General features: G+C 35.8%; 1 protein-coding gene across 3 annotated transcripts in view; it reads left to right on the forward strand.

Annotated features, from left to right (window-relative positions):
• LOC142978938 (furin-like protease 2) overlaps nucleotides 1-21,520 on the forward strand; it is a 196,662-nt gene that overhangs the window by 33,330 nt on the left and 141,812 nt on the right. The window contains exon 1 of one of the 3 annotated variants that reach the window (XM_076123583.1): nucleotides 14,023-14,411. The exons of the other annotated variants lie outside the window; for them this stretch is intronic. The gene's annotated coding sequence lies outside the window, so the exon portion shown is untranslated. Of the gene's footprint in view, nucleotides 1-14,022; nucleotides 14,412-21,520 lie in introns of those variants that run through there. 3 annotated transcript variants of the gene reach the window in all.

Raw genomic sequence — 21,520 nt, forward strand, 5'->3', positions numbered from 1 at the left:
CTACGTAAATATTTGCTTAGCAAAAAATTGTGATACAAAATTCACTAAACATTTTTTTTTATATCAACAATCACAATGAATGTTCCATAATAACAGTATCCGTTTTTATTCTTTTTGAAATCTGTGACAAAATATGACGTCACGTAATTCACAACTTTCTACACCAATTTTTGTAGGTATTGGAACGAAATAATTGTTTCACCGAACACGTTAGTGTTTTGATGAACCGGATATTTGCTTACGTAAATTGTTTACACAGATAATGTACCGAGATTCACTAAGTAATCCCACTAAATATTATTGGAGTGTTAGTTTTGTTTGCAGTAAACTCGAAATCTATTCTCTTGATTTTAGAAAACTGCCGAAAATACTTATTTTTAAGAGTATGATATTCTGAACATACGGTTTTTTCGATAACAATAAGTGTACAGGCAAGCTAAAGTACTTACTTGTATTATTACATTACACACAAAGACAGTGTAGTGCTGTAGTGCTAGTTCGCGAACATAATAGCAATAAAGCAGCTCCATCGGAACTAGAGGTCTATTGCATTAGACAGCTTGGACACAAGAGATTCATCCAACTGCAAGATATTAATAAGTCGACTTCCAAGAATATTGGCAATAGACGCCAATTGTATTATGACAATGCATTGTACCATACAGCAATTACATAGCGGGTGCCATTGTAAGGAATCGTTTGCTCTCATTCCCCTTTATCATTCGCTCAACGGTGAAATGTATGGAGATTGATTTCGTTCGCGTTATCGGATATCTATTCTGTACGGGAATGTTCAAGATGGGTATTTTGGTATTGCTTGTAGTAGTTATTGCGAACTTTTTAGTTTTAACTCTGTTGAACTTCCGTCAAAATTAAAATCAAATCATTTATTCATTTAGGTCAAATATTGACACTTATGATAGTCGTTAAGAAAATAATTGTCTGGTTTTGTGCTACCTAATGAATTTAAATTTATTTAAAAAATTACATTTAATTAGTGTACAGGATGGTCAGTCCATTGTTGTAATGGTTTTTCGCAGTTGTCTGTTATCACTTAGCTGAAGCAGGAAGTGAAAACCAAAATAAAAAAATAATATAGAGAGTAACATTTTATCGTATGTACTGCCTTTCAGTACGCCAACAGAATCCATTGTTATTCGAAATGTTTCCAAGTTTTTGTATTTTGTTGGCTTTTGTGTTCGCTGTTCATCAACTTGCAAATGTTACGTGAATTTGTTCCTATCCAGTTCTAACGAAAGCAAATACAATCAATTTACTGCATTCAAAACAATTGATTCGTATCTGTATTGATTATTTCTGTATCGTATTTGTGGGTTTCATTTCATATTGAAGTGATTGCGTTTGAAACGATTCCTGTTTCCTATTACCTCGAGATGACTCAGAATCCATTGGCATTTGACGTCCTTCAAGTCTTACTTTCTAACACGTATGGAAGTGAATAGTTCGATATCAGAAATTACAAACATGATTACTGTAATCATGCTTGCAATGTAATTATTTTAAAGTATTATTGTTACTTATTGTAATCAATATATTAGTTGTAAACGTTTTGTAGTTATATCATAGAGATGTGACTTATTTAGCGCTTATTTTATTATACACCTCGATTAACCATTACTTAGCGCTTGTAGTTAATAAATTATTATTCTCTATTCTTAATTACGTTTAATCACGTATCTTGGCATTAAATCACAATTATAACTTCGTAAATTTGTAAGGGCTCTAAACGACTATCATTATTTTTAATTATAGAGATTACGATGACTATAAAATTCAAGTTACAGCTTAATAAGTACTTATAAAAATGTTGTAATGGCAATTTTACTACAAGACTTTACAGTTGAAATATACCCACCCAATCTCAAAGTATAATAAAACAAAATTTATTTACTGAACATTTTCAGCAATTGTAATCTACAGTAAAACTCGGGAAGGGTGATCAAAAACAGGTATAATTGCCTTCTAAATCTGCTTTAATAGTATTCCTGCCAACTAATTAATGTATTCAAGCGATAGTTGGTATTACCGTTCGTTAGTGGCCCGTATGTAAATACGAAACGTCAGTTGACGTCATATCAAACTGCGATTAGGCGGGAAAATCGATAGATAGTGAACACCGAACAGCCGGCCCCTGAACGATTTGATCGTAAAAGGCGCTCTGTGCCAAGTCCCAATTACGAGCCCTGATTGAGTGGCGCCGTCAGTCCGGCCCGTCATTAAACGGTCTCATCACTAATAGTGCCATTCACATGCTCACATACTTGCTGAATCTGACAACTGCAGTGATTCATAATACCAAATTGTCAAACGCCTGGTCTGCGCTATCATGTGTTCTACCATCCATCTCTAACGGATCGTTTATATTCTTTATAATATTAATTGCTTTATAATATAAACTCCCATTTTTTTTTTCAACATAATCATAATGACCAAGTAACAAAATGAAAACAAATTAAAATCTTATGGTGCTTTAAGGTATTCTATTACAATGCAGGTGATTTTTTTAATAGAAGCCCAAAGTAGTCCGTACCGTATCTAAGCTGACCTTATTTATTTTCTACCACACGGCAGGATAAATTATTAAAGTCGCCTACATTAAGAAGACCTCGTAGATTAAAATGCAGACCACGTCTAAAGGAAATTATTCATGTAAGCATTATCTTAGTACAGGCAATGCAAATGATTGTCATAGTGACGACGTAATTAGTCACCACCTTGCTGGACTATCAGCGCTTAAAAGGCACATGTTAACTTGTTGTGTGTATGATAACCATGTGTGGTCTATTGTATCAAAATTGTTTCATTGTCAATCAGTTCTGGTCGTTTTGAGCTCGTCCGTCACACCCGGACGTGAATGGTCGCATAAAGTTTGATCAGGCTTTGTGTGTTGAGGCAGTTTTATGGGCTATCGTATGGCGACCGTATGTTAATGTTATTATCATAAAGTGTTCACATGAGTTGCGTGGCGATGAACTTTGTGACGCGTGGACAAACCAAAATGATGCTGTGAAATGTAATAATGGTTAGAGACAAAATAAAACTACTAAATAACAACATTCGTCTATTAGCCTATAATACGATACGTTGTTTACACAATTTAGATGCTATTACATAATCTTCAAACGTTATCATATATTATGTAGGGAAAAACATTAAATAATGAAGGGTAAAGATGTTACGCGTCCTACATCCGTGTTACTTAAGAAGTGCGACGTTCAATCGATAGTAAAATCACTTAGTGATGTTACCCTAGTGCCTTACTTCAGTCGGTACGATTTGCGTGTGTTTACTTTATCGAACTGGTAATCCTCTTGCCACTGGGGCTCCTACAAACTTCATAATCTGTTAAAATACAAATTGCTTTAAGTTCTGATCGCGTGAGGTGGTATTATACTAAGTAGAGGCCGGTCTTTGCCAAATGGATCAGTAATACGGGATTACCACTAATTTGGGATGTTAACAATCAATTGTAGAAATGTATTTGAATGATTTATTGAGTGTGTGAACTAATCTGCAAATTATGAGTGGAAGGTACCTAACAATATTTGGGTCCAAAAATATTGGGTTCTAAAGGAGGATAATAAAATTAATGGACTAAGTTAATTAATTTATTTTTATGGATGGAGTAATCTCTACACTTTCCAACTAAGTATTTACGACCAATTATCTTACATTATTTACGTTTCGGTTGCGTAAACGCTAATCTTATGCATTTATAATTCCTCTTCATTGTTAAGCAATTACCTACGTCTTTTTCAAAATATTTATATTTTTTCTTTGGTTTATCACGAAGTCTTTAGCTTGTAGTGTTGCATAACGCACTTACCACTTTGCAATACCCACCTAAAAAAACATTCACTTTAGATTTAGATACGAATTAGTACTTATTTTGACAGCACACTATTTATTATACTTACATAACGACTAACAAGCAACTTGCGAAACTTGAAACCCGTACTAGACGTTATATGTACTATATCTACTGGATGTTTAGTTAATAAATTTCGTAACTTTCGAATGTAAAGTCTGTACAATCGCTGAACTAATTCCAATACATACTAATAATCTCAGACGCGTAATAGCGAAATTGATAGCGTCTTCTGTCTATTATGTACAATACATTTATCTATCTTGATTAAAATATACGCTTACATACATTATTACTGATCATAGTGATACACGGAAGTTTCACATCAATACATCGCAGCGCAGCTGTTTAACGAAGCGATAACTTCTATGCTGCAAAACCTGACTCATGAATTGGCACAGAAGCCTGGACCAGCGCCCGGTTCCTGTACCATATCTCCCCTTGTAGTGTGAGCTACACAACACAGTAATGAACTCATGTACCGCCTGTCTATAAATAAACAGATAAACTTTGCACCGCACTTCCTACGGAAACATCAGGACATTTTAAAAAGTTTTTGACGTACTGACAGCGTGTATTCTTCGGAATAAGTCTAGATGGCTGTGCAGTTAACGGCAGCCTTTCATACTTGTGTTCAATTTGTTTAAAACTTTCTGTACGTATTGAACAAATAATCGTTTTAATGAGAGTAACAGATCGAAGGTCTATCACTTAGTTATTAAGGTGACTGGGTCAGTAAGCCATATCAACATGTTATCTGGCATGTCAACTATTGTCAACAAAGGGCGTACTTACTTTCATCGTCACCATTACGTTAAACGTTTCTAAGATTACGACATTATCATTCACAGAATGTTTCAAACTTTCATCCGGAACATAGCGTTTTGTATAATGAGAGTAGACCCACCAATTCTGTAGATGACCTTTGGAGGGCAATTTAACCATTAGTTCTTGGAATATGTGCGACGAAACGGGAACTTGATTCGAACGCACGGCCCCCGGCCGCAGTAACTTGTGATCAGAGTTCTGACTAGTTAGATTGCGGCCTTAATCCAATTTGATGTTCATGAACTACTGTTGATATACGGCCCAGAGGGGTCTCGCTTGAAAATTAACTATTGGCTCTAATGTTTGCAAGACTGTTTGTGTCTTACATGCGGTGTAGACTGTTGATCTATTACATATCGACTACAAGCAATATCTATTGTTGTTCATTTGTTCATAGTAACACGACTACAATCAATATAAAATAGTATGAGTTGATTCACCGACAGAGTTTCATTCATCGCAGCTCATGAATGCTTGTAAATAAAGACTCATTCATTAATTTCCTTTATTCATACGGTATGTCGAGTCAATGAAGCTGTCCGTAAAAATATTTTTTGTTCATATTACGTGCAATGTACAATTTAAAACGTCTTCTTGCATAAAACATGAAAGGTCTGGACAATACAGCAATCCTACATATAAATAAATGACGAAGGGTTAACAGTTGTCGCTTTGGTGTTATTTGTTTTAACTTGATGGAATTTTATCTTGACGGACGATGGTTAGATATAGTTGCGGTGAGGCATTTCACGTAAAATCACAATTGTGCACTATAATGGTTTAAAGCAAGCTCGTTGATTTAGCAGTAATGAGTGTAGTTGCGGTTTTTGCTGTAGTCCCGAGGCACGCGCATCGCTATTCACACAGGCATACTTACTCAACTGTGATTTCAATCGACTATTGTGCTGTTTTGATTAAATATTATTATGTATTTAATTAGTAACTTGAATGAGGTCGCAACGCGCGCCATATTGCTCTTGCATTTCGATGCGATCCGGTCGACCCTGCATTACTCGCAACTAGCCTATAAAACCCATGAATAAATATCATTGATGATGCATAAATATATTGATGAATAAACGATCCGATGGATACATATTTGCGGTTGTGTAAAAATTTACATTTATGATTGGAGACGTTTTTATTATACAAATGAAAACATTTTTGTGAACATCGACGTTTGTTGTTTTGCATAAACTAATTTAATACTTTTTGAACGTTTTGCAAAACTCATTCTGTGTAGGTACTATGCTGATGAATATGTTACTTATTTGTATAGCTGTGATTTAGTTATAGATAGTTTATAATAAACGTATTATCTTCACCTGCGAATGTCGCGAGTGAAGTTTGTGACAGACAATAATTCAGTGGCATTAATTATAACGATGTAACAAACTTTGACATCAAGTATCTGTGATTGTAACTTGATTTCACAACTTCGTAACTGAAATGTCGGTTATATCTACTGTCCCATAGTTTATTAGAGTTAAACTAGAGTGACGTTATCAAATGTAGATATTCTCTAATAGTGGTCTACGTACTTTCCAATACTGTGGAAGATTTAATGCTGTTAGCTTCTGTTATTTACATTTGCGGCTGCAAACCTTGCAAGTTTGTTTGGCTCAGTAACAAGTATAAAATTTCCATATCGTGTACGTAATTGTGTAACCTTCGTATTGATGCTATAAATAGTGCCGGTTGTGGCTTTAGATTTTAATTGTATGAACGTACCTTTTTCTACTTTATTATAACTTTATCAAGTGTCTAAGCATTATTTCCAGGAGTTCGTAAATATTTAAAATCGTTTCGCCTATGATGTCACGTCCTCGTGATCCAAGTAAGCTTTACGTCAACGGCAATTATTCATAAACCCAGTTCAAGGTTTATGTTGTCTGCTTTGTCGTTACTATGTTGAATGCATGTATAGCATTTTTAATTCAGCCTTGGCCTGCTAGTGTAGCGCGAATGTAGCCTATTATCTGCTGCCCGCTACGAGAAAGTCATTTCAGTGAATATTAATGAGCTCCACTGAAAACAAAGCTGCTTCCAACTTTCCAAAATTTTACAAATTTCACCCAGTTTTTACTTCAGCTCTACAGCTCTTTAGTATTATTTTTTAACTAAGCGTACTAAAGTATAGTAGTCTTTTTGTTTATACAGGGTGTCCCAAAACTCAACGATAATCCGAGACAGGATGAAAGGCCAAGTCATACCGGTTATAGGAAAAATAAAAAAAAAAATCCATATCACTTAGTTCGGCAATAATAGACACTTTTCAAAAAAGTTGAAATTCCACACCCTTGGTCGCATTTTCAAGTCCTGTGATCACCAATGTCACAATTTCGCTGTGTTTTTTTGAATTTCGTGATCTTAATTAAGTACGCTATTAATCGTGTAACAAATTAATGCACAAAACATTGTTAATTTAATAAAAAAAGTTAAGTTTTAGTGAGTCATCTTTCTCAAAAATATCGTTAGTCAACTTTGACGCTTCATACTGAAAAAAAATGTACTACACTACCCTTGGCAAGTTATTTCAAAAGTTGGCGCATTTAATCAAGATTTCAAAATGGTATAACACTTGCCACTTTTCTTGCCATTAAAAATGTTATTTTTATTTGAACGAAGAGTATCCTCGCAAATGGATCGGACGCAGGGGTACAATTTTATGGCATCCTCGTTCCCGCGATCTAAATCCAGTAGATATTTTTTACTGGGAATGCATAAAAGAAAAAGTTTATTCGAAATCAATACAAAATCTATCAGAACTTAGCCAGAAAATTGACACAGCGTCAGAGGAAATAAATGCAATGAATTTTGATTGACTGGTGCAAAGGTCTCTTGTAAGGCGTTGCAGAGCCTGAATTCATGCTAGAGGAAGACAATTCCGAATTACTTTAGTTTAAGGAGAATAATTAAATAAGATCGATGGTTCGTTCATTGTTTTTTTTTTTAATTATTATAACCTATTATGTTTATTACATTAAATATTTGTTATGGACTGACTCAATTACCTCTTTACTAAAAATAATTGCTTTCCTCTGGCACGAATACAGTATCTGCAACGGCGTACAAAAGATTTTTTCACCAGCCAAGCCAAATTTCTAGCATTTATTTCTTCTGACGCTGTGTCAATTTTCTGGCGAAATTCTGATAGTTTTGTATTGATTTCGAATAAACTTTTTCTTTTATGCATTCCCAGTAAAAAATATCTACTGGATTTAGATCGCGGGAACGAGGATGCCATAAAATTGTACCACTGCGTCCGATCCATTTGCGAGGATACTCTTCGTTCAAATAAAAATAACATTTTTAATGACAAGAAAAGTGGCAAGTGTTATACCATTTTGAAATCTTGATTAAATGCGCCAACTTTTGAAATAACTTGCCAAGGGTAGTGTAGTACATTTTTTTTTAGTATGAAGCGTCAAAGTTGACTAACGATATTTTTGAGAAAGATGACTCACTAAAACTTAACTTTTTTTATTAAATTAACAATGTTTTGTGCATTAATTTGTTATACGATTAATAGCGTACTTAATTAAGATAACGAAATTCAAAAAAACACAGCGAAATTGTGACATTGGTGATCACAGGACTTGAAAATGCGACCAAGGGTGTGGAATTTCAACTTTTTTGAAAAGTGTCTATTATTGCTGAACTAAGTGATATGGAATTTATTTTTTATTTTTCCTATAACCGGTATGACTTGGCCTTTCATCCTGTCCCGGATTATCGTTGAGTTTTGGTACACCCTGTATATAGTTGTAGGAATAAAATGCTTGTGAGTTAATCCGATCATATCGTATTAGACTTATATGTAGAGGGAATCTTTTCTGCAGCTCTTTATATTATAAAGGCTCGATCATAAGCTTATTGATGATGCTTGTCAAAACGTTCACGACAATATTTGTGCTCTGTTTGTTTTTAGATTAAACGCATTAACTGTCGAACGCCATGTCCCAACTCTACCGGACCGAGGGCTCGGCGGCCAGCCCATCGACCTATTCACTCGCTATTTGAATATACAATACGGTCATTCCGCGTTGATTTGTTTGTTTAGATTCAATCTCAACGTTCGCGTGTAGGGTGAATCTCATTTCAATATGATCGTTACAATTATTGGCAATAAAGTGAATTATGCTCGTAAACGTTATCCGCTATTACGTTTTCCAACGGCAGCTGTTAACGTTATCAGGTTTTCACCACTCGAATACTTAATAATTTTTATTTATTTTTGTTTCAGGTACGTATAAAACGTCGTGGTATAAAGTCGACTTATTTCATGGATGGTAAAGTATTAGACGTCAGAGTTGTCACCGCAGATCGGCGTTCAATTTCGCCGGACGAAGTTGCGGCCAATTCCGTCGGGCACCGGGCTCGAATAAAAAGTCGCGGGAAGTGCAATAAGTGCCGCCATCAATGTCGCGTTAGCGCCAACACAATAAAATAGAAAGTCAATTGGCTCTGTGGAAAAAGTCGCCTCTACCTCGGCGTTCGAGAGGTCTCGCGATGTAACGCCGCGAACGCTCCTCAGTGCCTTCAATCGAATTGCTTTTCTATTATTGTTTCCCTATTGCATTAGGTCTTTTATTACTATAAAAATGTACGGCTCTTTATGTTCGATATACTCCATGAACCGTTCAAAGGATTGGTTCAATTCAATCGACAACCGGAGCTAACGTGATTCTGTGAAATATTACTAGTAATAAATTTCCTATAATTTTCTATTTAAATGTTCCATCTATTCATTAGAAGGCATTGAAATACATTATTAAGAGTATTTGGTTTTCGAATGTCGGTTTCTTCATAGTAGACACAAGAACTGATGAAGCTGTGTTTATTCCTAACAGAACGTAAAACTGCTTTTTCGGTCCGACATGTTTGTAATTTAAACTAAAATAAAAAGCGAAATCATTGCGACAGCGTCATAGCATCGAATTACGAACAGTGGTATGCGAGGAATTCTTTTATTTGCAACAAACTAGGTTCGGATGCAAAAACGTACATGTAAAAATGCTCCGTTCCGTTCTTATACCGATGCGCTTGCAAAAATTACCATAATCGAACTGAAGCAAAATCTGTTGGTTATACGAGTTTACGTGTTGACATAAAGTGTTGTATAATTTCACTATACGTGACATAATTTGCATTTGCCGAGTTGCCGCCGTGACCGTAACTTAAGCCCGTGCTGACTCACTGACGTCACATAGCTTTATATTTCCTGGACGTGTTAATTCCATTAAATCCTCACGCGTTGATGCCGAATGATTACTTGGCATATCTCGGTTTAATTAATTTTATGAATATATTTATTGCGTAGACTGCTTCATTACATTATGTATGTATAAACATTACCGTTTGTGCCATTAGGTACGTAGCTATAACGACTTTAAAATAAAAAATCAATGCACGATTAACACGATATCGATGGTGTCGATAGATGATTATAATTTCAAATTCGATTTCCATAAGTAGTGTGAACGGTAGGAGAATACTAATAAGAACCAGTTTGATCGACTCATTTATTTCTAGTTAAGGTTATAGAAAAAACACTTTCGATTATACAGTGGTGTTTTGTGGTGAGATGTGAAAAGTTAACGAGTGCCACTCAGACAGTGATTGTGCTTAGTGGACCCTTTACATTGGATAAAGTACTGGTTCCTGAATCAACAGATACTGGATTATAATTTAACGTAAGTATTCTAACACTGTTAATCTTTACTAGTTATCTAGTATAGATGTGTGTAAAGTGTATATGTGTATAGACTCCCTTGCGTATGTGCTTACGCCAGTGTACTGGACGGCATCGATAATTGAACTCCAAATAATAAAAGCATTTTTAAATAAGCTAAATTCTTAGATTTAGCTTATTACGACATGGCATTGGCTTACTACAATGTAGTCAGTCTTTGATAAATCTTGCTCTGATCCATTGGATAAGTATGGCGTAAATTCAATTTCTTAGGTAGAGCTGCAGTATTCCGAAAGGCATCATATAAACTTATGCATAATATTATGCTAGAAGATAAATTTCTTTAAGTTTAATTTATCGTTCGTCTCACACGTCATGTTGCTAAATAAGAAACACGCACTGCCTTAATAGTTGGCACGAGACCTCGAGCCATGCGAAATCGAGAGTCCGACCGAATCTGGCCGGCCATTCACTTTCACTATACTACAAAGGCCTGTTAGCGTTATCTTATAAGCTTACAAATGGTGTTTGTTTTGGACATTTCGTTTTCTTACCAATGGATAAGACGGAGACCACAACTTTGAATAGTGGAAAGGGTGAATGTAGACTTGTGAAACCGCTCGTGTTATACACTCTTGGTTAGTTTGTTCTGGCCACCGCTTCTCCAGCTGAGATCGGATGTATGTATTGTGTGAAGTGGTCTTGCGTAAAACAAACTAATTGACGCAATAAATGTACTTAACTATATTATCCATAAACATTTTTTTGCGCGTTTTTGAAAAAAGGTTATTTAGTTCCTTGTTGATAAGTGACGGGTATGATTGCTTACTAATTTGGTGTATTAAAAACTTGGTTGTGTTAGAGGGTATAAATGTTTGTTTTTTAATTTCTCAGGAATAATTTCGCAATTAAGAAACATACTTTTATTACTTTCCATTTTTAATCATTTTAGTGCGGCCATAATGACTGATCATTATTTATTGATGATCTGTCATTGAGTTTTGTAATTTATTGCAAGTGAATATTAATCCATAAGTGATCTAACCATCAACGATGTTTTGCTATTTACTCTTTCGCACCGCAATCGCTCTCGTTCGTTGATTCAATATTCTTGTCTATTAAAAAAAATAGATGACTGAAGTCCTCATTGCATCTCAAAATTTTTGAAATATTCTTGAATTCAAAATAATGATACAGCCATACAATAAGATTGCTATAAAACTGTTAAACCCCATAGCATGGAATATTTTCGTGTAATATTGTAATTATATTCATCTTATTTATTTTACACGGTGGATTTACTTTATGGTTTTCTAAGAGTGCAATCGTCATAGAAAGGCGAAACAATTATAATAATTGTATTTATTACCATGACCTATTGCTAACGTATAATCATTTGCTACGGTACTGTATTAATGTTATAGTTACGATATATATTTTCCATCAACAATAGCCAATAAAAATATGCCAACACTATTGTAATAAGTTTTATATGAGTGTCTTCAATCATCTCTCTGCTATTTGTCTCCATGCAGAGGCTTTTTGTATTGAGGCCATTACTTTGTCAGAAACTTGCTTCACCACATCTAATATAGGTAGAAGTTATGGCTACTTGTCGTAAGTAAATAATTATGTAAAGAAAATTAAAGTCATCGTAAGAGTTACATAGCTTTTACAATACATTAACAACCTTTTATATAGTTTAGCGAACTGAAATGTCAATAAATTTTCACATGAAACGTTTGGGTCGTAGTTCGTTTGAAACTATAAGCAATCAAATTTATTGTACACGAGGACTTTGCAATACATTGTTGGTATTTGAGACGGGTCACGATTTAACTTGTGCCTCCATGCAAGTTTAAATACAAATAGTTTGAACGTTCAAATTTTAATTATGCCATCAGAGACGCTCGAGGGCGCAAAGGTTGCCATTTCGTCTAACTAACTAATGTCTTGCGTATAATTCTATTTGCACAGTTTTCATTTGTATTATTTGAACAAACTTTAATACTTTTGTACTACAATACTAAGTTTAATTCAAGAAAATAGTATAAGTTTAGCATTGGAGCTTTCAATGCTGTAAAATATTTAGGAACAGCTTTATTTCAAATTATGTAAGGTCAGATTTTGTGTTGGATCTCCAAGATATTTAATTTTTATACGCTTATATTTTTGAAATAAGTAGTGATATACCACTATTCAATTCCCACGTTAGGAATTGAAAATTTATAATACTGACTTATCAGTAGCAATTCGTTATTTTCACGATATCAGCTATCATTCCTTGTACCAAGCGTTAGTTAGTAAATAATTTATTGTTTTGTTTTTATTACATCAGAATACAAGGTACCGTTTAAGGCTATGTTGTTAACATTGACCAAAATTACCTTTTAAATTAATTCTACTTTAGGCCCAGTAATACGACGAGTTGCTGTGATCTAGTTAAATGTGTTACGTCTTTTATTCGTTAGTCGATTTAATAATAGCCCGTAATTGAATTAGTGACCGCTCCAAAGTACAGACTTGGCGTTAGGTACAAAAGAAAAACCAGTACACTAGTGAAATCACTTATTGAGTCTTAATACGTTTAAGGGTATAATATAAGTAGAGACCGTTAAGGATTACATATACTGATACATCTTTTTGGATTGAGTGTTTGATTTAGAACAGATTTTCCTAAGATAATAGTGTACAATCTTGCAATTTACAATACCAGTGTCGAATAAATAGATCCCTTTAGGCTCGGGACCTTTTGAGCCGCTAGCCTTGTACGTCTATTACATTCCATTTATTGGGACGTGAATATTCGTCCTTCAAAGCAGGATATCACACAATAGTGTCAGGTAGCTGACACCTTGTTAGAGAGGTCGCCCCTTTTGAATCTTACCTTCATTGTGTTGAGATGGGTCGTCTGGATTCTGTTTCAAACGTGTCTCATTCCCGTGTCTGACAAATGAGACACCTACTTAATTGAAATTACCAAGCCGACCGATCCAGGAGTTCACTCATGTGAATACAAATCAAAAGGTCGTTCTAAAAGCGAGCCATATTTTGTTTGTACTGGAATTGTGTGAAGTTAGTACAATTAGGCTGGTACTCGAGGCCGGAAATATATTCTCCCTATGTCGTGTGTAGTCGCTTGTATGTAGGGGAAGCTGTCTAAAACATGCCAGTTTCCAGTCAATAATTCACGCTCGGACGAGCGCCCGACCGGCGCGGGCGGCTTCAATCGCTCAATGTCAATTGGACCACCCCCGCCCGCGATCTTGCGCTCTCAATGGCACCTCGACAAAGAAATGTACGCCATTTTTCTTCGAGAAATGCAATTAGAACGGATGCATTTCTCTTTCGCTGCTTGTGTTGTGCAACAACGGACAACTCTTGGATTTTTAATTTAAGGTTTATTTTCTTGGTTTTATGTAACTTGACATCACACAATTGTTTTTGAAGAAGAAAAAGGAGTGGCGGATGCACCGACAAATTTAGCACCAACGTACTTTGTTGCAAAACTTATTGGCTTTTGTAAATCTTACTTGCGAAATAAGTTTTGTGATTGGCGTCATAAAATCATGATTACAGTTCAGTAGGTACTGTGGCGGTGTTCAGGACAGCCGTACGTAATGATACGTATGACACGTCGTGCTGTTAACATTAAGTGTAACTGTGTCTTAACGAGGGTATCGTAAACACAAACAGGCAGTATTTGACATTAGACAATAACAGTTGTGAATTAGTTGGGGATGCACGTTGCGTAAGCGAGTGTTTGAACGAGATCGTACGCGTTAATCAGCCCGGTTGTTAAGAGGCGTTGGGCAACCATAGTGAAATTAGCAACTTACGCAAATTTTATGTGATGGTGTGATGATAATGTTCTTGAATAAGTTGTGAATTTTAAGCTTGGTGAAAGCGTTACTTCGATTTTATTGCTCACGTGAGCCAAGGTAGACGGTTATGTTATACTGAATGAACTACATCCGAGAAATCTCCGAAGCATAATAGGTACGTGTGAAATCTGACTGTTGATTTATCTAAACATAAACTAGGTTTATATTTTCGTAACGAACGGGCTTTTATCAATTAATGTCCGTTGCAATGCACGTGACATACATACGGATTTGGGTACACAAAAATTAAGTAATGAATTTATATTTCCAATGGCTATCTCTCGCTGGTCATGGGTGAATTACGAGTGAAATTAAACTCTGCTCGTAGCTTGCGAAATTCATCCGGCCTTTTGAATAATGCAAACGCTTTATTGGACTGAACGAGGATACCTATGCTGCGCATCGGTATCAGTATCGTTTTATTTTAAGCGATTTAGTAGTAGTCATGCGCATAAGTTATTATCCGATTGTTTTGTGACACAATTGTGCGCGTCCCGGTATCAATACGCGAATGCGCGACCCAAAGCAAAATCAAATCGGATTCCGCCATAAAATTGGACGTTCCCTTTTCATCGTTCAAAATATGTCACCATGAATTATAAAAATAAAATTTATATTTGACTGTCGAATATGTTCCGGATTACAAGCGATCTATCAAGTGTTGGGCCATTAAATCTAAGCGACATGAATATTTCAGGCTCTGCAAACCAATGTAGGTATGGTTGTGCGTTTTTATTAACACAAGACATTAACGCTAACGGTTGGCTGCACTTCGCTACGCTCCACTGGTATAAATCCATCTGAATTAGCGCAACGACAATGCGAGGACATTACGTTGCGCGCAAGTCCTTGTACTAAATCAAGCGCACTCTGTTAGAGGAATAACAGCTGCAGCCGACTACTGCAATAAAAGCAGCACCAGCACACTTTGATATAACCGCCGCCGCCGTGCTGCCTAACTGAGTTTTGGCTTGCACATCACATTATGTGTTATACAATGTTATGAAGTGGCTAACATTGTTACTATACATCACACTGATACTTACACCAGGTTTCTGTCCTTACCATTATTTGTATAGCGTAAGCATATATTTAGGTAAAACTTTTCTTTTAAAGGAAAACTGCAGAAAAATGTGCCTATACCTTGCATTGTCCTTATTGTGGTGTAGACTGTAATTAGAATATTACACACCAATTAATTTAGAAGGATATAGTTTATACTTCTCCAACTTTCCAATTTGTCAATTGCATAGTAAACAATGGTAGGAAAACTGAAGCTTGGTTGCCTTCACACAATTCCTTTTGAGGCTTGTCCACATTCCAATATTGCTAAATTCCATATTTGCTGTTGTTGATTTTCATATCTACGGAGTAGACAGCGCAGTGTCGATAACAATTTTAAACTTGTGTGCATGATTTTGTCGGTTGCATAACTGTGCATGACTGGTCATGTCCCGGTTTTCGGAAATGTGTCACCAGTGACAGCAAAACGAGTTACCAGTGTTGCCTTCTTGTGTGTGTGTCACTTTTTCTGTATCTGCAATATGACGTATGGCGGATTTCGAATAAATAATACGTTATGTGTGACAACGCACGCGGTTCGCCTTTTTTATTCGCGATTCGGTTTGTTTTTCGACGGATAACGTTACGCCATTGTGTTTTCAGCTGAACGTGTGTCATTTACGTAAACGACTTTTTTATTTATGTATTTATAATACGTTTCATATACAATATATTTGGTTGTACCGCTGTTGAATGCACATTTTGACGACACTCGTTGTTATCTTGTATAACATGTGCCGGGCGTCATGGTGCCACGTAATCCGAGCCACGACAGTTTTGATTCATGATTTAATGCCGACATTAATATTACCAAAATACATTAGAGTTGTTTCAGTCGGCTAATCCATAATTATCGGCGTAATGTATTGCGACCGCGCCGCTTGTTTGTTTGTTAGCGCGTGACTACCGTAATTACAAATTGTGGTTGTGTTTGATACTGTTTGTCTGTCTACATAGATCTGAATTTTAAGCTTGACACGCTGTTCAATACACTCTAATTTAGTTCTGTACTAAGGTACTTACCTTAATTTACGGCGCACATCGGCATTACAATGAGGGTTATTTATCATACAATGTACATTCACGTCAACACAAGACTGTCTTCATATTCTCGTGAGCTTAAAATCCTCTTGAGGTAATGTTTGCTACGTGTATTTGTCTTCGTCGTAATATAATAACAATAAGGGTCGCCTGTCATCCTCACTCCAATTTTCATTACGATCATTAATGTAACAATTTATTAACTACAGTCGTAACGCAGAAATTATTAATATTAAATTTCCTGCCTGTAATGTGTATGCTCACCATAAAATAATAATAATATGAAGCTTTACAACGGCGCATTATGAACAATCTTTCCTCACCGGCTTAACTTAAAACTCACAAATTGGTCTTTAACAAACAGTGCTCTTGGCCTAACAGTTTAAAATACGCCTCGGGACCGGGTCAACCTAATTTATAATATAGCTGTAAATTATGCAATGAATTCCCGGTTGAAATTTCCTCGTTGCGAGTGAAAATGGTCGGTGGCCCACGAGAGATAAAGCTTACCTGGGCGTTGGGCGAGGTCCCTGTAACAGCGGTCCGCTCGCACTCACTTGTGGCTACGAAGCGCGCCCTAATCGAATTTGGTGCAAATTGTGTTACCCATCCTTCAATGCATAGATCAAGCTAGTGAGGGAAGCGTTGCGTGAGCTGAATGTTTCTTCTCTATTCTGTAGTAACATGTCCGTAAATGTACGGTTTGATAGGTTTCACGGGATTTTTATTTAAGAAAGTCTATATGCGGTGTACTTTTGACGTTGTAAGTATCTCGCATTTTAGTTTCATAATTTTAAATTTATGTTTATGGCCTCAGACTTGTACTATGGTATCAGTTCTTCAAGAGAAGCCTAAAATTCCAATATGTAGTAACGTAACCCAGCGCAATTAAAATTTTGCCTTTGAACAGGTCCTTAATTCTGATTCCAAAGTTTTACGTAACCACGTTTTGAACATGATCTTTATAACTAAGCTTATTACATGGCCCAAGCATCGGCGGAATCCACATTCCATGGAGGAATTTAGTGGAAGCTTCTTGACTCGCTTTCTTGGGGTGCGTTTATATGGGAGCTCCGTGGTTTTAACGCGTCATCTACTTATTGATTTAGGCAGCAATTTACTCCAAAAATACTTCCACAAATTTCTACTGTGCGCTGACATTAATTTGTGTAAACAATTTATATCTGGTGTTTTGTCGTTGCAATACAAACGATCACGTAGTCTTGTGTAAAACCGTTGCATTTCTGTTTAATTAAAACTCGTTGTCCGGGTCTTAGTGGAGGACTTAAACAACTGTTTGTGAAGCTTACCTTCATTACCCAGCTTTATCTATCTTAATCTATTTAAGCTCCGTAAAGAGTACCTGTTAAATGCCTCTAGGAAAATAAATTCCCTCGGAACATTTCAAGATAGCGGGAAGATTGATAGCCGTGTCGAAATGGTTAGATTTCTAAAAAATAATACAAGTGGTTTATCCTTCATAGATTTCCATCAGGGCGGAAACGTCCGTGCTAAAGTATCGTGTACGAAATTGCCTCGAAGGAAGCTCTGAAAAAAGGGAAAATAAGGCGACATCCGCCTGGGCCGACGGTCATTACGTTAATGCGAGACTAAACTTGATTGATGATCCCGTGCTCTACGAAAATCGTTGACTTGCCGTTAGGATCTCTGTCGCTGTCTCTACGAACAGCCTTAAAAACGTGTTACTTTACTTCATTACAACTACCCACCATAAGTCCAGCTTCATCATTTCAACGGTTTTTATACGATGGCAACCTTAATCTTCCCAAGTAGGAAATCAAATATAAGGCCCCTTGATTGTTAGTACTTTCATATAAATTAAAACTGCTTACGTTTGACCTTATTGAGACATTTCCAAACATGTAAATGTAAAATAGAATCGGAGTAAGACACGAAAATTACCTTTTAACTCTATAAGATGAAACTTTAAAAGTTCAATTCAAGCACGTAGCTTCCTTTCTAATTTGATTTTATACCGGCAATATAATTATGAACGTTTTCTAAGGACTATAATATTGGTTTCATATTCCGGTAGAATAGTTAACTGAAAAGAGAATCTGTGTGTAAAGTACCATCTACATTCGTTAAACTCTGATTTTAGTGTTGTTTTACGTGTTGTAAAACCGATTTGCCGTTGTATCCCGAAACGAGCGAACGTTGCCGCAGGCAGAACTAGTTGAACTAAACGAACAACTTCTTTTATTGCGATCGCGTGTAAATGCTCAATTGGCAAGCGATAAAAACAAACACGAGACTTCGGCGCACGCATTGCGGATTGTAAACTGTCATCATTCGCGAAGTTATTAGCTGAGATCCTGTTACATAATAAAATACTCAATCAGAGTCGGCTGCGGTGTGAATGCGTCCCAGAGCACCGTACATTGTCCCAGCCGGTGTCCTAATTAGTTCATGATGCACATATAGCAGTAATGGACCAGCCGTGTACTAAGCAATGGACATCGGGTACCTGTACCAAATTTAGGTCCCACCTGCCTGTTAACGTATTATGCAGAGCCATTGTTGAGCGTCCGACTCGATGGATAGTGCTATAGGATTGGTCGGGATTATTAGCTGTTGAGACCTTAAGATTAGATTAGTTAAGTGATTGTTTGGAGCTTCGCTTAATACTATACGACGCTTACAGCGAAGCCTTGATGAAATATGATCGTATTACGTTACAGATTTTGTTATAAAATGTTGAATTTGTAAGAAATATTGGACTTTCTCAAGCTGTGATAAAATATTTTCTATAATTGACTTGTGTATACCACTAACCCTGAAATTACCTCAATCTGGGGGCACGGAAGTGCCCCCGCAAGTCGAGCAAAAAAAAAGCGGCACGGCCGTAACATCCTTTTCTCGAAGCAATTCGGACTATTTTTGACACCCCTATAATTTCGTTGTGGATAAAACAAGAAGCCTCGATTTTCAGCAACTTATCACTCATTGTATAAACACGGTATATTTAAAATTTCAGTCAATTTGAACCAGTAGTTTAAGAATGACAACTTGTTAAAATTTTGAATTTTGTCACTCACTGATTCACTGACTCACTGACTCACTGACTCACCGATCATCAAAAGTCTAAGGTACTTCTAGCAGACTTAGAAGCTTAAAATTTAGAATACAAATAGGGTTTAGTGTTATAATCATGGGAAAAATTCAATATTTTCTAATTTCGGTCCAGTTTTCTAAATACACCAACTGCAACAATAACTTTGTAATCCCATATAAATGTATAAGATTACAAAGTTACATTTGCAGTTAATGAATTATTATTACTGTAGAAAATAAAATAAATAGGTGTAATTAGGTACCTACTATATGAGGCATAACGGGAGGGGGTATAGGGTGGGTAAGGGTGTTTAGCCCATGAAACTGAACAACATTCCCATAGGAAAATATGTTGAATTATGAAAAAAAAAACGTCTTTCCATACAAATTGGACTTATGTTCGCTCTACAAAAAGAAGTGAGATGCCATCAAAAACATTCTGTAAAAACCTCAAGTCTCGCCGTAAAAAGTTGTAAGATCTATATAACACCAAGTCGATTAATCTATTTAGTCTCTACTTAAAGGACCTTCTGTCTTAAGTTATTACGTATGTTATTATCATGCCAATTTAAAAAAAAAAAACCTTTAAAACAAATAGATCGACTTGGTCATCGCAAGAAAACACAAATTCGCCATTAACATATCAGGAGCATTAACTTCTCGTCGTGCTGTGTAGTGTGATACATACTAATAATCAAATCTAGCGATGGCCAGGTCGGTCTATTTGTTTTAAAGGTATTTTTTTTTAATTGGCATGATAATAACATACGTAATAACTTAAGACAGAAGGTCCTTTAAGTAGAGACTAAATAGATTAATCGACTTGGTGTTATATAGATCTTACAACTTTTTACGGCGAGACTTGAGGTTTTTACAGAATGTTTTTGATGGCATATAATTATTGCGTACCTAAATAATATAAAATGACTCAACTGAATGACCAGTTAAATGTTAACAGGCAATAAAAATAGAAATAATAATTATATTTATTGCAAAAATACTATTATTTAACAACTATGGTCTAACGTAGCCAGTAAGAGTCGGCCTGTCAGGCCATTGTGACCATGGAACCTATTAGAAACACACATAGGTTAAAGTCATATCAAATCTGCCAACAGAAGCTAACATAGCGAAATTAAGTTTTGCTTAAAATTTACATAAAGATAGTGTGCGGCTCCTTTAACTAGTTGGCTCAACCGTCATTACGTTTAAAATTGATGTTATTACTCTTTAAGCACTCGTAATAAATTATGTTACATTAAATTTTAAGCATTCAAAGTCGTTACTGCTGATGCCTCTCTCAGGAATGTTGTTTGAAAGTGAAAGGACGATGCACAGACATTGGGAACACGAATTTGAATCAGATCTCGAATTCAAGAAACTTAAGTGATGCTTTCATTTGAATTGGATTTGAATAGCCGTTTAAAAAGTTTAACGCACGATAAAAAAAACAATGCATTATTTAACCGTTTCTACTTTTATTTTCACCGAAATATCGCGCGTGAATATTTTTGCCACAATGCTTGAACACTAGTGCGCCTTTATGTTTAAAATACATATATTATATACCCAGGTGTTATTTTTTGCAAGCTTTAATTAAACTTGTCTGTATTGTGGTGTACTTTCACTTGGCGGTGTTCGGTTTCGTTTAAAATATACATAAAAATGTTAATTCGATGACGGGGCAGTACAATGGTGACCGCAAATTGATGCTGCAACCGGTGCGCTGTATCCTTTATACAACCGAAATACTCGGAATTGATTTGATTACCTAGTTTTATTAAAAGCGGTGCGCCGTTAATGTCTGACAAGTTCTTTATTTTTAAAATATCCGCAAGAAATTTACAATCTAGAGGTATTCAAATTAGATTTTGGCATTTCTCCAAAAACCTACTTTGAATAAAAAAAATATGACCATATAGCTTTTTTCCTAAAATGTTTTTATACTATGAATATGTCTGCTAGACTGAACACGATGAATAAAGTTCTGAAGATAGACGTGGGTTATATATATTAAATGTTCTGACGCGTGTTTGTTATCAATAT

The sequence above is a fragment of the Anticarsia gemmatalis genome, chromosome 15 (assembly GCF_050436995.1).
Source record: "Anticarsia gemmatalis isolate Benzon Research Colony breed Stoneville strain chromosome 15, ilAntGemm2 primary, whole genome shotgun sequence".
Taxonomy (NCBI): Eukaryota; Metazoa; Arthropoda; class Insecta; order Lepidoptera; family Erebidae; genus Anticarsia; species Anticarsia gemmatalis.